The sequence below is a fragment of the Ambystoma mexicanum genome, chromosome 6q (genome assembly GCF_040938575.1).
Source record: "Ambystoma mexicanum isolate Mex_15411 chromosome 6q, UKY_AmexF1_1, whole genome shotgun sequence".
NCBI lineage: Eukaryota > Metazoa > Chordata > Amphibia > Caudata > Ambystomatidae > Ambystoma > Ambystoma mexicanum.
The window spans coordinates 1,285,726,451-1,285,740,119 of record NC_090937.1 but is presented as its reverse complement, the minus strand read 5'-3'; the positions used below and the strand labels follow the sequence as shown (position 1 = coordinate 1,285,740,119).

Here is a 13,669-nt window from a genome sequence, read left to right as displayed (position 1 = left end):
CATGCCCTGATTACAACATAGCATTCACAAACACATGCTTCAACAACAACTATGAGTGTTGTGATTGCTATATTTAAACCAACGTGGCTATAGGTGTGCATTCTTCACAGGTGCTTACGTTAGCCAGGCACCCTATAAGCTTCTATGAGGTCTTACACCATTGCTTTCAAGAGGGCTGCCCTATTAGCGGTATTGTCTTACACAGCCTGGATGGACTAATGCTTTGTTAAGGCCTCATTAGCATCCAATAGGCCTTCTACCATTCCATCCTAGATGGCTGCTCTGTTTGCAGTACTTCCATACATAGCCCTGATGAGTACTGTTGCAATGCCTCATTAGCACCTTCAGAGGCCATACAACACTCCTCCAAGATGGTGACCACATTTGCGACAATTCCCCATACACAGTCTGGATGGACCAATGTCGTACACATTGTGACGAACTTGCATTCACTTATAAAGCTTGTGGAATCACATGACCCTCACGCGGTCAGAACCGAATTTCATGATGATAGCGGTATATGCAAGACTATCCATACGATAAGGTATTGTCTCTCAGCACAATAGAAGTAGTGGTTAGTGCACACCTATGTATATAAATCTCCTACAAAGTAAGATAACAATTATGAAAAGAATGTAGGTGCAGGGGAGGAAAACTGACCCTGACACGAGATCACAATACTAAAATGTGAAAGAAAAGTGTCCTGTCTATGGACTCTCCCATCCCCCACACACTTGGATGCTGGTAAACAGCCAGATTTGTAAAGGAAAGTATATTTGTCACATTCAAAATTCAATAAAATGGTAAAGTACAAATAATACAATTAGTGAAGGCAATTTGTTTACTTCTATTTCTTGTGAAGGCCATACAATCTGGGTTGTGCTCAACACGTTTTGGAGTAAGCACCCCTTCTTCAAGAGCAAAACATACTGTAAAAAATCCAAAACAAACTTCAAGAACACACATTCTAATTCATGTACAACACTTACAACGTTTCAAGTAAAAGTATATGAATAATACTAAATCTCAATGTTGTACAACAATCTTGTTCAATCATCACTCGCATTCCCTTATTCTAGATACTACAGAGAGTACAGGAAATTCCACTGATATACCAAAGAATCAACAGGTTGTGACCCTGTGATTATCCAAAAGGATTTGTCTAATTCAACATCATACCATTGACTCCTCAATCTTGAAGCATGCCTAAGCCATGCACCTTGTGAATAGCCATATTTAAAACCTGACTAGCAGGGACCTACCTGGAAATGCCTACAATATGATGGATTGAATAAACACTTCTACTAAAGTGTGGTAAAGAAGAAAAATAATAGTGGCTAAAGTTAAACAGAAGTAGTGCAGAAAACTAGGACATGTATGTACAAATCAGCAAAAACGTTAACTGAAGCTACTTGTGTTCAGCTTAAAGGGTCTTGGTTTAGAAAAAACAGCGCAGCCTTCCTCAGAACATAATATGTAGGGAAGGAAGCACCTTCTATTCATTGTTGATGGATGGTCTGGTCAGTGTAATGTAGAAACACTCTCTGTAATAACATAACATTTTCATAAATCAAACTCAGATTCTGATACTATTTAAAGTTAAAGTTAAAAGTGCCCCATTCACTACAGATGGGGTGAGACTTGGTAAGTACCTGTTCAGTGGTCTTGGTGAGTATATTGATTGTTGAAATTGCAACCACCAGCTGTATCATTGGGATAATCTAATTTAATGGAATCACAGTTCTATGAGACGCATATCAGCTACCTAGGGTTGGTTTCTATATGGTGTGCAGGTAAAGTATCCTAAATACAAGCAGACGGATGGGTCATTTGTGGTAATACAATAGTTAGAACTCTATAGTTCGTAAGTGCATGAATACAAGTATGTTATAGAATGCGCAGAAGTGACATTAGGAACCATTGTGTACCGAGAAACACTGCAACACGTTTGGCGGACCTATTGTAGTAATGTACTTCAGAATGTATAGAGGGGCATAGGTACTCCCACGCGCCTTGAGGTAGTGCCATCTACCATAGTTCATGATGATTTTTTTATATCATGGGGCCGGAATTGTGTTTCCAGCTATTAGTGTTGTATGTGAGTATGGCCTAATGAGACATTGGCAATTATGTTTCCTCTACATTTATAGTGTCATAGACCTTGTTAAGGTCTGTGTATTGGTCCACAGTTGGATGAACTGGATATATCAAATCGAACCAAATCACAGGTCGGTGGACTGCGCAGAAGGCATGTGAATTTTTTATCACATGAATCGGCAGTGACTGTGAGTGTACTTGGTTTTTTATTGGTTTTTAAGTGGAATTTAGCGTGGATGGTTGTTTTACTCTTACCCACCTTGGTTGATTATAGGAAGACTTAGTGGTGTCTTTGTTTAATCCACAGGATGCCTATAGTATAATAGATTCCTGTGGAGGATTGATTCCGACATTCTACTTGCTTACCCTAGAGTTGGAACTTGGGGGTGAGTAGACCCTGGTGACTCTATGGTTTAGAAACACTTTTGTGACAATATAAGTCACTGCTTAAAAGAAATAGGGATGACACAATTTTGATGAATGTTTATGTATGTCTTTTTTAGAGTGAACATTGGCCTATACCTTTCCAAAAAGGGCAGAGTAGTTAGCCTGTGCCCAACGTCCTGAAGAAGGTCTTTTGTGACTGAAACACATGTCGACGACTTGCTGTGTGCAATCTGGACTAACAAAATACCAGATACCTGACACCTGATATTATGGACCGGGTCATCAATAGATGCAAAAGCGAAAGGAGACTGTATTAATAGTAGAAGTTTACACTGTCTTGATAAGCCAAACTGGTTTTATTCATGATTGTTTGAATGTGGTAGTATGGGACTACGAGTGATTGTTTGAGATACGAATGCTAAACTGATGGAATGAATTTATTGCTTTTATGGTTTTATATCATACATACATTAATTATGTGAAATCAGTATTGATTAAAATGTATGTTTGAGTAAAGATTCTATGTGTCATCCTGTTCCACTGGTTCACCCTTCTCTAATATAATGATTGTCAAAGGGGAAGGAGTCTGTTGACTGACCGGATGAGATTATAAAACACACTCCTCATTATGAGTATGCCGTTCCAGTAACAACGGTGATACCAGACCGGCATACTCACTGTTCTGTGTTCAGGGGCCTTTCTGCCCACCAGGTATCACCTGGCAGGCGGAAAGGCACCCATTTGCAGACCTTGACAGATGCACCGGTACTGTATGCAACAGTGCTGGTGAATCCGTCCTCTCCATTCCCATTGAGTACAATTGGACTCGAATTTGGAATGGTGAGTAATTTCTTCCAGCGCCTGAATATCAGGAATTACCAGGACCGCTGGGGCTGTAAGGCCCCGGTAATTCCCCATTGCCAGGTGCTGGAAAAAAATGACTCCGGTGGCAGCCATGCCGTTATTACCAGCATGGCTACCGCCAGGTCGTAATGATGCCCACTGTAAGTGCAGAGGTTCAAAAACGTCCTGGCGGACGGCATGCTGAGTTCGAGGAGACGGGCGACAGACTGAGGAAGCAGAGATCCTGGCATCCAAGTCGTGTCCTTCTTGTTGGCTGCCCGGGTGTGCTGAGGTCACAATATATCGGGAGAAAGGATGGTTATAACACAGAAAGGATGGTTATTCAAGAGATAGTAGCACAGGAATCTCGCCAACTTCCAAGGTGAATCTAGCCAGTTATAAGTGAGGTGGATGCCTGAATGTATGCGTTTATACTTAGTCAGGGCCAGTAGGTTTCTTTCATGTGTAATGTTACTTGATGTGAAATGAACTCCGCTTTGAAAATTCAGAAAAAGTGTTTGTTTTGCAGGCAATTTTTTTTTCATTCCGTTTCTTTTTCTCAAACTGCGTCTGCTGCCAAGTGCATCGGAGTAAAAGGTTGGCGATAAGATAAAAACCAAGGGTGTCTATTGATGAATGCAAATTGTATCATGTAGTATAATCTAGATCAGGGTTGTCCAACCTTTTTGAATGTGGGGCCGAAGCATTCACTTTTTGTCACCCAGAGGGCCGGCGAGCCAAAAGTGAACACCCTGACCCAAAGCAGTATATTCAAAAGCGATGGTGTGTGACCTTTGACACAATAGCATCACAGGCATAGCCATGCAGTCCCAAAGATAGCTTTTGGTGTCGGGGGCAGTGATCAAAGGTTAGTTTCTTGTGATTTCTTCCAGTGTGTATGTGTTGATATTTCTCGTAAATAGTGGGGGCGACCGAGCATAGCGAGAGAGCTATAACAATCTAGGGAGGGTTTATGGGGTCTCCCCCCCCCCAAGACTTTTTTCCCAAATATGGGGCTGAAATTGGGCATTTTACCGCAGGAAAAGTGACCAAAAAGCCATAAGTTTACAATCAGTTGTAAAGGGGAACATGTACATTCCATGTCAATAAAAGCAGACAAGAACATTGTAGAACACAACACATTTTAATGATCAATGTGTCCACAGTGTAAGACAGCACTGTCACTGATGTAACACATTGATATGCTGGTTGTGCCCAAAATATGCCTCTGTAGCAACATGTCTATGCTGGATGTTCCCAATTTAGGCCAGCATTGCCCTCTACAAAGCATGATTGATGCTGCCTAAGCATGTGCAGTGTGCCCAATACATATGCCAGCTTATCTCTGTAATACACATTCATTACTTCTGTGGTAATGAAAGAAGCATAATCCAATTCCAGGGGGCACCTGAGGCAGTAAAAGTCCTCCACCATGGCCCGGTTTATTGGTCGGACCCAACATTGCAGAAATAAATTAATTAATCATGTTCACGGACCCGACAAAAATTGAACAAATAAATAAATCGGGCAGAGGAGCCGATTTATGAATTTCCCAGGGGGTGCCCAAATATAGGAAGTGACATAACTAGCACTTATATGACCGCATTTGCACGTAGTCGCCAACTTGGTGCAAGGGGAACGGGGGGTGCAGAACGGTGGAAACATTGGGTCGCATGTATTGCATATACTAAAGGCAAGTAAGAAGGAGGTTTAAGCCTTCCAGTTGCATTCCAGTAGGCCAATACTGCCCCTACTCCACCCCTCTATAACCATCCAGGTTGTAGTAGCTCTCAAAAGGCAGAGCAACAGAACTAGGATAGGAGAACGAAATTACATCCCATGCTGTGAGTGTGCCAAACCTCAGAGCAAAGACTGTGCGTGCGCCTTGGAGCACAATCTCACTAATTTGGTGCAAATCATGCATGTGGGTGCATGGGAATGCCATGCGTGTGTGTGGACTGCATACCCCGGATCACTTGCTCACTTCTTCACTGTGAAACTCTGTCAAAGGCAGTACTGTCCCAATGGTGAGAAGTGTCATATTTTCACATTAACTATGCTTAAGCACTTTGGATTATTGAATAGGACTGCTACATTAGGAGTAATTCCATCCCTTTAAATATATTAGCTCTTGTATAACCACAACAGTGTTGATTTATTCTGAAGATGCTGAAGATGATGTTAGACTTGCTCAATAGTTCTGGTTCTGTATCATTAAATGTACTTCAGATCTTCAGAGTCTCGGGAGGATAGCTCAGGGGCAACATGCTCGCCTTGGAAGCAAGACGACAAGGAGCAACACAGGTTCGATCCCTCTGGGTATATTATACCTCTACATCTGTGAACCCCTCTTGCCACCATGTCTCTTGCCAAGAGGGGTGCACAGAGGGGTGCACAGATGTACAAATACACCCAACCGAAAACGATTTTTAGAAATTGAGGGACAGACTTGCTTTGCATCTGTGCCTCCATTTCTAAAAATCGTTTTGGGTTGGGTGTACCTCTACATCTGCGCACCCCTCTTTCCAAGAGGGGTGCACAGATGTACAAATACACCCAACCCAAAACGATTTTTTAGAAATTGGGGGACAGACTTGCTTTGCATCTATGCCTCCATTTCTAAAAATCGTTTTGGGTTGGGTGTACTTCTACATCTGTGCACCCCTCTTGCCAAGCGGGGTGCACAGATGTACAAATACATCCAACCCAAAACGATTTTTAGAAATTGGGGGACAGACTTGCTTTGCATCTATGCCTCCATTTCTAAAAATCGTTTTGGGTTGGGTGTACTTCTACATCTGTGCACCCCTCTTGCCAAGCGGGGTGCACAGATGTACAAATACATCCAACCCAAAACGATTTTTAGAAATTGGGGGACAGACTTGCTTTGCATCTATGCCTCCATTTCTAAAAATCGTTTTGGTTTGGGTGTACCTTTACATCCGTGCACATAGAACCAAAACGATTTTTAGAAATTGAGGGACAGATGCAAAACAAGAGCATCTTGCTTTGCATCCGTCCCACAATTTTTAAACATTGTGTTTTACCCGGCTTTTACCCAGGCCACCAGAGAGAGACACGGTATGGATGGAACAAAGGACCATCCATACTGCGTCTCTTCTCTCCGTCCTGGGGGGATGGTGGGGGCCGGTGCACCCGCATACTCTGCGCCCCTGAAACCGGGACCTGACAAACATTGAACAAATAAATAAATAAACTGGGCCGTGGCCTGTTACTGCCTCTGGTGCCCCCCCCCCCACTTTTAGGGGGCAGCAGAGGCAGTAACAGTCCTCCACCACGGCCCGGTTTATTTCTTTATTTGTTCAATGTTGTCTGTACAGCTTCGCGGGCCACATGGAATGGCTTGGAGGGCTGCATTGTGGCCCGCGGGCCGTATGTTGGACAACCTTGATCTAGATGTTCTCTTTTGTACCCAAGTTTATACTACATGACATGTTTTCTGAATAGATCCAAATAACAGTGTATATAAAAGCTTTTTTAAAACTAAGTGAGACTAGGTTGAGTTTTCTGTGCATAAATGCGCTCACTGGCACAGAGAGTGTGAGGTTACAGGGAAGGGCCCCCATTTACTGCAGGTGGTAATTAGTTTTACCAAACGTGGTAAAAAATCTTGAAGTCAATTTTGGTGTTCATAGTACGGAAGTTTAAAAGTGTGTGATGCATGTGTATCCGATGACTCATTCATAATGAAAAATGTTTTGTGGTTTGGCTACTAGAGCATAGGAAGGGCCCCCATTTACTGCAGGTGGTAATTAGTTTTACCACACGTGGTAAAAAATCTTGAAGTCAATTTTGGTGTTCATAGTACGGAAGTTTAAAAGTGTGTGATGCATGTGTATCAAATGACTCATTCATAATGAAAAATGTTTTGTGGTTTGGCTACTAGAGCATAGCTCAGCATCATAGATAAGTTATTGAGGGAAAACAGTAACACTGTCAAATATAAGTGTAATAAGTCTGGTAACTTTTACTTTGGGAGGTCCAAGCATGAACTACAGGCTTAAGGGTATATTCTAAGGGGAGCATTCACACTCTAAATAGGGAAGACACCCATGTGTTACAATAAAATATACCACAATTTTACCACAATAACAAAATGCCACAAAATTAGGTGCATCTCCTCCAGACAATATCTCTAACATATTTTGGTGTGTTGGTCTGTGGGAACTTTAAAGCAGTTACTGGGCATGGCAGTGCTTTAGGCACAGCCATTTTGTGCACTCAAACAGGAATTTATTATGTGAAGTGATAGTGCAGAATTGTGCGCAGTGTCACCATGTCTCAAGTTGGAGCGATTTTTCTGAGCTGGCGAACTACCTTGATGCAAAACACTATGCCCATTGGGTGTGGTCATCAGAAAATGCTATTTTATGGAGGCACCATGGAGAAGTGCAGAAGGAACCATTGCAGGGCATTTTTGAAGAAGGGAGCATTGTACAAGTTTGGCTGCTGAGACTTTTTAGAGATGCAGACTGGAATGGGGAAAAGGATTGCATAATACGATTGTGCGCTAAATTATGGTTTCTTCTAAACTGTTCTTTATAAATGCAGGGGAATGATTCTGAAGTAATTAATATGTTGAAGGGCAATTTGAATGATGTAGTTGCATAAATAAAGTGCCTAAAATCGGAATTAGAGCAATCTAACACATTAATGCAGTCTAGAGGCAGTTATATGGATAATCAGTTAGCTCAGAATGAAAAACAATTTAAGCAGAGTGAACAAGAATTGATACACTTAAAAGGGGTCTGAGATGCAATAAGACAAGACAAGGATGATACAATTTTAGAACTGCAAACACTTAAAAAGAATAATATTGAGAAAGATAAGGAATTTTATGCTATAGAACAAGAAATGGTTAAAATGTTGGAGGAGAATGCCAAGAAAGACAGAGAATTTGACCAGTGTCAAATGCAAATAAGAGAACTGCAGGCCGTGATCAATACAATTAGTGATGAAAACACTATCTTTTGTGAGGAGGCAGAACAACTTCATAGGCAATGCAAGGATTTGAAACAGCAAATATTTAGTTTTAAAATTCAGGAAAAACGACAAGGCACTACATGTAATGAAGTTAAGATTAACCCCAGCTTTGTCTGAGGGAACAGTGTACCAATAGCTATCCCTGTGGCTAGCCCTGATTATAGCCAGTTGGGAGGGTTTGATTCACCCACCGGTGGTTACAGTCAGTCATGCCCAACAGAGAAAAGGAAGGAACGACAGAATGCATCAAGTAAACCTATCAAAATCATGTAATCAGTTAAAGCTTTGATTAAACCATTCAAAAAGGCAGGTGATTGTTGCATGGAAGATCATTTAGAGACATTCCATGATTTTTGCATTTATTTACAGCGCACATCACCCATAGGTGTCTAGGCACTAGTTTCATTGTGGATGGGTAGGTTATTTATAACAAATGTTTTCCCCCAAGCGTGGGTCCGGGATTCAAACATGTGTTTGCTCAGCGTGGTCTTGCTTCCAAGAACCTCACGTTGCCACAGAGCTATCCTCCCGTCCCAATATATTTAAAGTTCTCCAGATACCTAGGGAAAAGTATAGAAAGTACTAACGTTTTTATTATAAAAATAAAATGCAATACAAAAAAATAAGTGGGCCTGGAGAGGACTGTTGCTAGTGGTGGAGGCTAATGTGGTGCAGAGGGAGGACTATGGCTGTCAATGTCCCAGTGCAGGAACATGTAGACCAGGTGACTAGGCTGGAAAGAGGAAGGGTTTGTTTTGGGGCAGGTGGGAAGATAGGGAGTAAACAGGGAGATGCTCCCTGTTGCCTCCCGCATAAAATAGAAGACAAAATGTGCCACGCCATTTACATGCACATGTGATGTCATGGTGGTGGCACGAGTTATGGTGGCTTAGCTTACCATAACTGGTGAATTTCAGGGGTTTTTCGGTTTTACATGGAACCATAACGTCCCTTTAACAACGTTTTTTTCACTGAATTTCATAGGTTTTTAGTAGCACAACTTAACCATAAGGTTAGGCTAGGATAGAAGAATATTCCACCACCCAATCATGCAGGTCCGTCAAGTCTAATCCCAACAAAAGGAAACTCGTCACTGAAGACAACAGCAATTTCTCTACCACAATTGAGCGCAGATGAACGTACATGACGTCCATATCGTCTTCTCCCGTAAACTCAATTATGGAGCAGTGTAAGGAACTCATGGTGGCAACAGTAAAGACAGACACAAGTGATCACAGTTCAAGGGTGTTTACTAAACTGTAAATGTAAAGTGGAAAAACCTAAATCTAAGATGGTAGCAAGCGTCGACCATCAAATGAAAAATAAGGCAGTCCTTGTGGCGTTGTGTCAAAATAAAAGGGCCTATACTAAGAAAAAACAATTCCTTACTCCAGCATGTGATTGCCAGCTGTCTCCCTCACCACGTTTTCAGCACTGGACAAGGTGGGACCTTGGAACACAGCACTCGCTCATGCTTTCTCAGCACAAGCTGACAGTTAGTTCCTGCTATCAGGTTCTTCTATGGATAAGTCTTTTTTCAACAAAAAACATACCTTGTCTACGAGGGCCTGATGATTTCAACAACAAACAAACAAAAAGTTCCTTTGCAAATGGACTTTGGGTGAGGACTTTTCACCCTTGGATTTTCGTCTTAACGTCTTTTTAAATAGTGCTTCAGACTTCATCCCTTATTGTCGGCTTCCCTCTGCCGGGTTCACGCTATACTGTTCCTATTTATTTATTTATTTATTTATTTATTTATTTATTTCATTTATAAAGTGCACATAAACCCTCGGTCATCGCAGGGCTGTTACAAATCAGTTACATACACATGAAAGTCAAGATATACAGATGTTCAATTAGTTGAACAGCCAGGTTTTTAGGGCCTTTCTGAATGCCCAGTAGGATAGTTCAGCTCTTAGGCAAGGTGGTAGCAAATTCCATTGTCTGCTCTGTAAATGCGTTTAGAGCTTTTCCTTAACACCGCCCTCTCCTTATCTAAGGATAACATTTCCAGTTGCAATGAATCCGGATTTCATGAAGCACTTTGCCTTTTGCAGCACACTCTCTTTGCTTATCAGTTTGGGCTTCATTGCATCTGAACCAAAATGATATGAAGCGCATTCAACATGGTTCTTTTTACAGGAATTCAAAGCAAGCAATAATGTTCTAATATGTTCACGAAGCCAATCGGATTGATGAATGGAACTGGTGCTGGTGGAAAGCAGTATACATTGAGGACTGCAGAGACTACTACACATTCATATGAAATAATGCCTTTCAATGTAAAAACAAAATGTCTGTCAATCAAAGTGATGGTTTGGACAGACATATCACGAATATTTCTCTAGTTCTCTTCGTTTGCTGTTGTTTCCCATTCATGCTCGCCTGACATAATTCATTTCCTCATGAATGGTCCATGTGTCACTAGACTGGCAACACCATTAATTCGGGAGTGGTGCTATGAACTCGGATGGCTTGCTTTTGTGAACTACATTTTGTATTTAGAATTAATCCCGGATCTCCCGTGGGAATTGTACAAGACAAATTGGAAGTTAATTTTAGATATATTAGTATGCACAGGATCTGTTCCATGAGCATCGTTATTATACCTCTACTGGAGATGGAAAGGAAGTGCTGTAATGTATTACACTTATACGCAATCATGGGCTGTGTATAAACGTCAGAAAAGCAAAAAATACAGGCGTATGTTTACATCATCAAAATGTAGTCGTAGAAAGCGGTGCTTCATCTCTGAAGCTATGTGCTGTAGAGTTCGGTTAGCAGTGCTGTGCTAAATGCATGGGATGTTTGTATTAACATTTATTTATTTATTCTGTTATTAACAGATTTCGTTAAGGTAGGCATGAATAAGTGCAGGCGCTTCAGCATGCAAAGGTACCATTGAAGACGACGGATTCCATTGTTTTGTGAACTCTGCATTCAATACACAGAGTCGAGTCAGTGTCCTGCTACCAATATTGGTTCTACACTAGGGACGCATTAGATAGAGAGTTGGCTGGATTTATTGTACTAATCAGATGATAGGCTGGTGATACGAGCTATGATCCATGGAGTATGGGCAGAGGATTCTTACACCAGATAACCAAGGTCTATTTCAACAGGAAGTTAATTGTGTTATTCCTGAACCAATGATAATTATGTTCTGATCGCAATTAGGAAATTATTTGTGTTATTCCAAAATCTGGCCCCATGCAATTGATGAAACCCTTGGATTAATCAGGAAGGAGTCACTGGAGCATTTAATACAGAGAAAGGATAACATTGTCGTTTGCCATTTTCTTCTGCTTTTTTTAGACCACGCTTGCTCCAGAAGGCCATATGGTGAATACATATGTCCTTGAAGTGAATCCTTTCTCATGGTATCCAGTGGATGGTCTTTGAGGCTGGTGCCATATGTTCCTGTTTCTTGATGTTATAGCAGACACTAGCTTCAATGTTTTGGAGTCTTTGTCTTTTTTTAGAATTTGTAACATTGAGGTTGCTCAATACGCTGTGTTGCTATGGGCTAGAGAGTATACATGATCTTACAAATTCTATTAAATGGCAAGAACTAAGTAGTTGGAAAACCTAACTTTTTTCTATGAGACTTCGATTTTTAAAATGTATCTGACTGGTGAAGCAATGCAAAGGACGCAGTTGAATCAAGATTACCTTATCCTATCAGCGTCTGATTCCTCAGATTTCTCTGTTTCCTTCTCATTCTTGGCAGCCTCATGAGGAGCAGCAGTCACAAAGGCAATGGGGTCCTCCATGAAAGACTTGACCTTATCTGTCAGTGGAAAGTTGTGGTTGTTGTCCACGGTCAGAAACAGAACCCCCTTGTATCAATTGATAGCTGAATGTAGTGCAGATGTAATGGTCGGATAAAAATCTACTGGCAGAAACTAGCAAATCTAGTGAATGTAGTGCAGATGTAATGGCGGGATAACCAATCTACTGGCGTAAACTAGCAAATCTATGAAGACGTTCCAAAAAATGGACTTGCAAGGATTCTTCTTTGATGTGCAGCACTGCATGCTAGTAGATCCTGCCATTATCATACAGCAGTTGGATGACCAGCCAGAAGTAAAATGGGGGGATGCTCAGAATATTTAGCAGAGTGGCTTCAGTGGCGCCCTCTTTTATCTGCAGTTTTCAAGAGCTGCATATCTCTCAAGATATCCAGGGTCCCTCTGGAGAGCCTGGTGGTGATGCCCAAACCATAGAAGAAAGACGTCTTCTCAAATCCTAGCCTGGGGTGTGAGTAGATGCAGGTTCATTACAGGCAACGGTTGCGCCTTTATGAGCTGAAGCAGGCACCTTATTGGCCAGCAGCATGCCCCTGAGTTCTGTTAAGCAGATGCCTAGGTTTTTGCTTTTTTTCACTGGTGGCAGAGCATTGTACAGTGATTGTGCCAACTTTAATTGAAGATTGTTTATAATGGCTCTTCTGTCTTTGATCCAGAAAGTCTGAGACATCTTTTTGTCAAAGCTGGATCTTGGTGTCATCAGCTTAAATCTGGAACTGAAGGTTGAATAATTCAATAATTTAAGCCACTGGAAAGAAGCACGGCTAGAGAGGATCTCTGAGTGACCCCACACATGACTCATGATGTGTTAGAAGGCCCAGATCTCTTACTGAATTGTCAACGTTGTCAAAGACAGCAGGTAGTTCGAGGAGCAGTAGTGCTGTGGCATGGTCCTCATGAGAAGGCAGTGACATGATCCTCACTATTTTAGAATAGCAGGAAACAAAGATATTGAGAACAAGTTTGTTTTCTAAATGTGTGTCTAACCATTGCACACCGCTTCACATTGTTTCTCGCATCAATGTATGTGTGCAAAACACATCTCTCGTTGATTAGGTTATTTTTTGTACCACATTGTCCTTTTGTGGAAATTTCATTAATAACAAATATGAAGTTATAATTAATGGCTTTTAGGATTGCTGTATATATCATAGTTTCTGTGCCATCTGGAATATGAATTGAACATTTTAAATGTTCAATTTCGATGTGAAAGGTTTATAACAAAACTGTGTTACGTTAAATAAATAATGATAAACCAGAAGAGTCAGTAGCTACGACAAAAATATTGCCTGTCCTGTTTTAATTTGCTAAAGCACCTTCAATGAAATTCTTTTCATGTTCTTACCTAGACCTACCTAAATCTATTCCTTATGACAGCCTCCTGTGCACAACTGATTCCTATTAATGCTATTTTTGTCAGATTCATTTCTCCTAAAGGGATCGAAATGACGCTGTTGGTTGTGGACAGTTTTTCAGGACGCCACATTAACTTAATTTTGCTTGGAAGTGGCTGGTTTTAAATTGTA

At 41.2% G+C, this 13,669-nt stretch overlaps 1 pseudogene; it reads right to left on the bottom strand.

The window, feature by feature from the left end:
- Nucleotides 1–12,002: 12,002 nt before the first annotated feature.
- The window catches only part of LOC138515330 (large ribosomal subunit protein uL10-like), a 71,484-nt pseudogene continuing 69,817 nt past the window's right edge, over nucleotides 12,003–13,669 (bottom strand).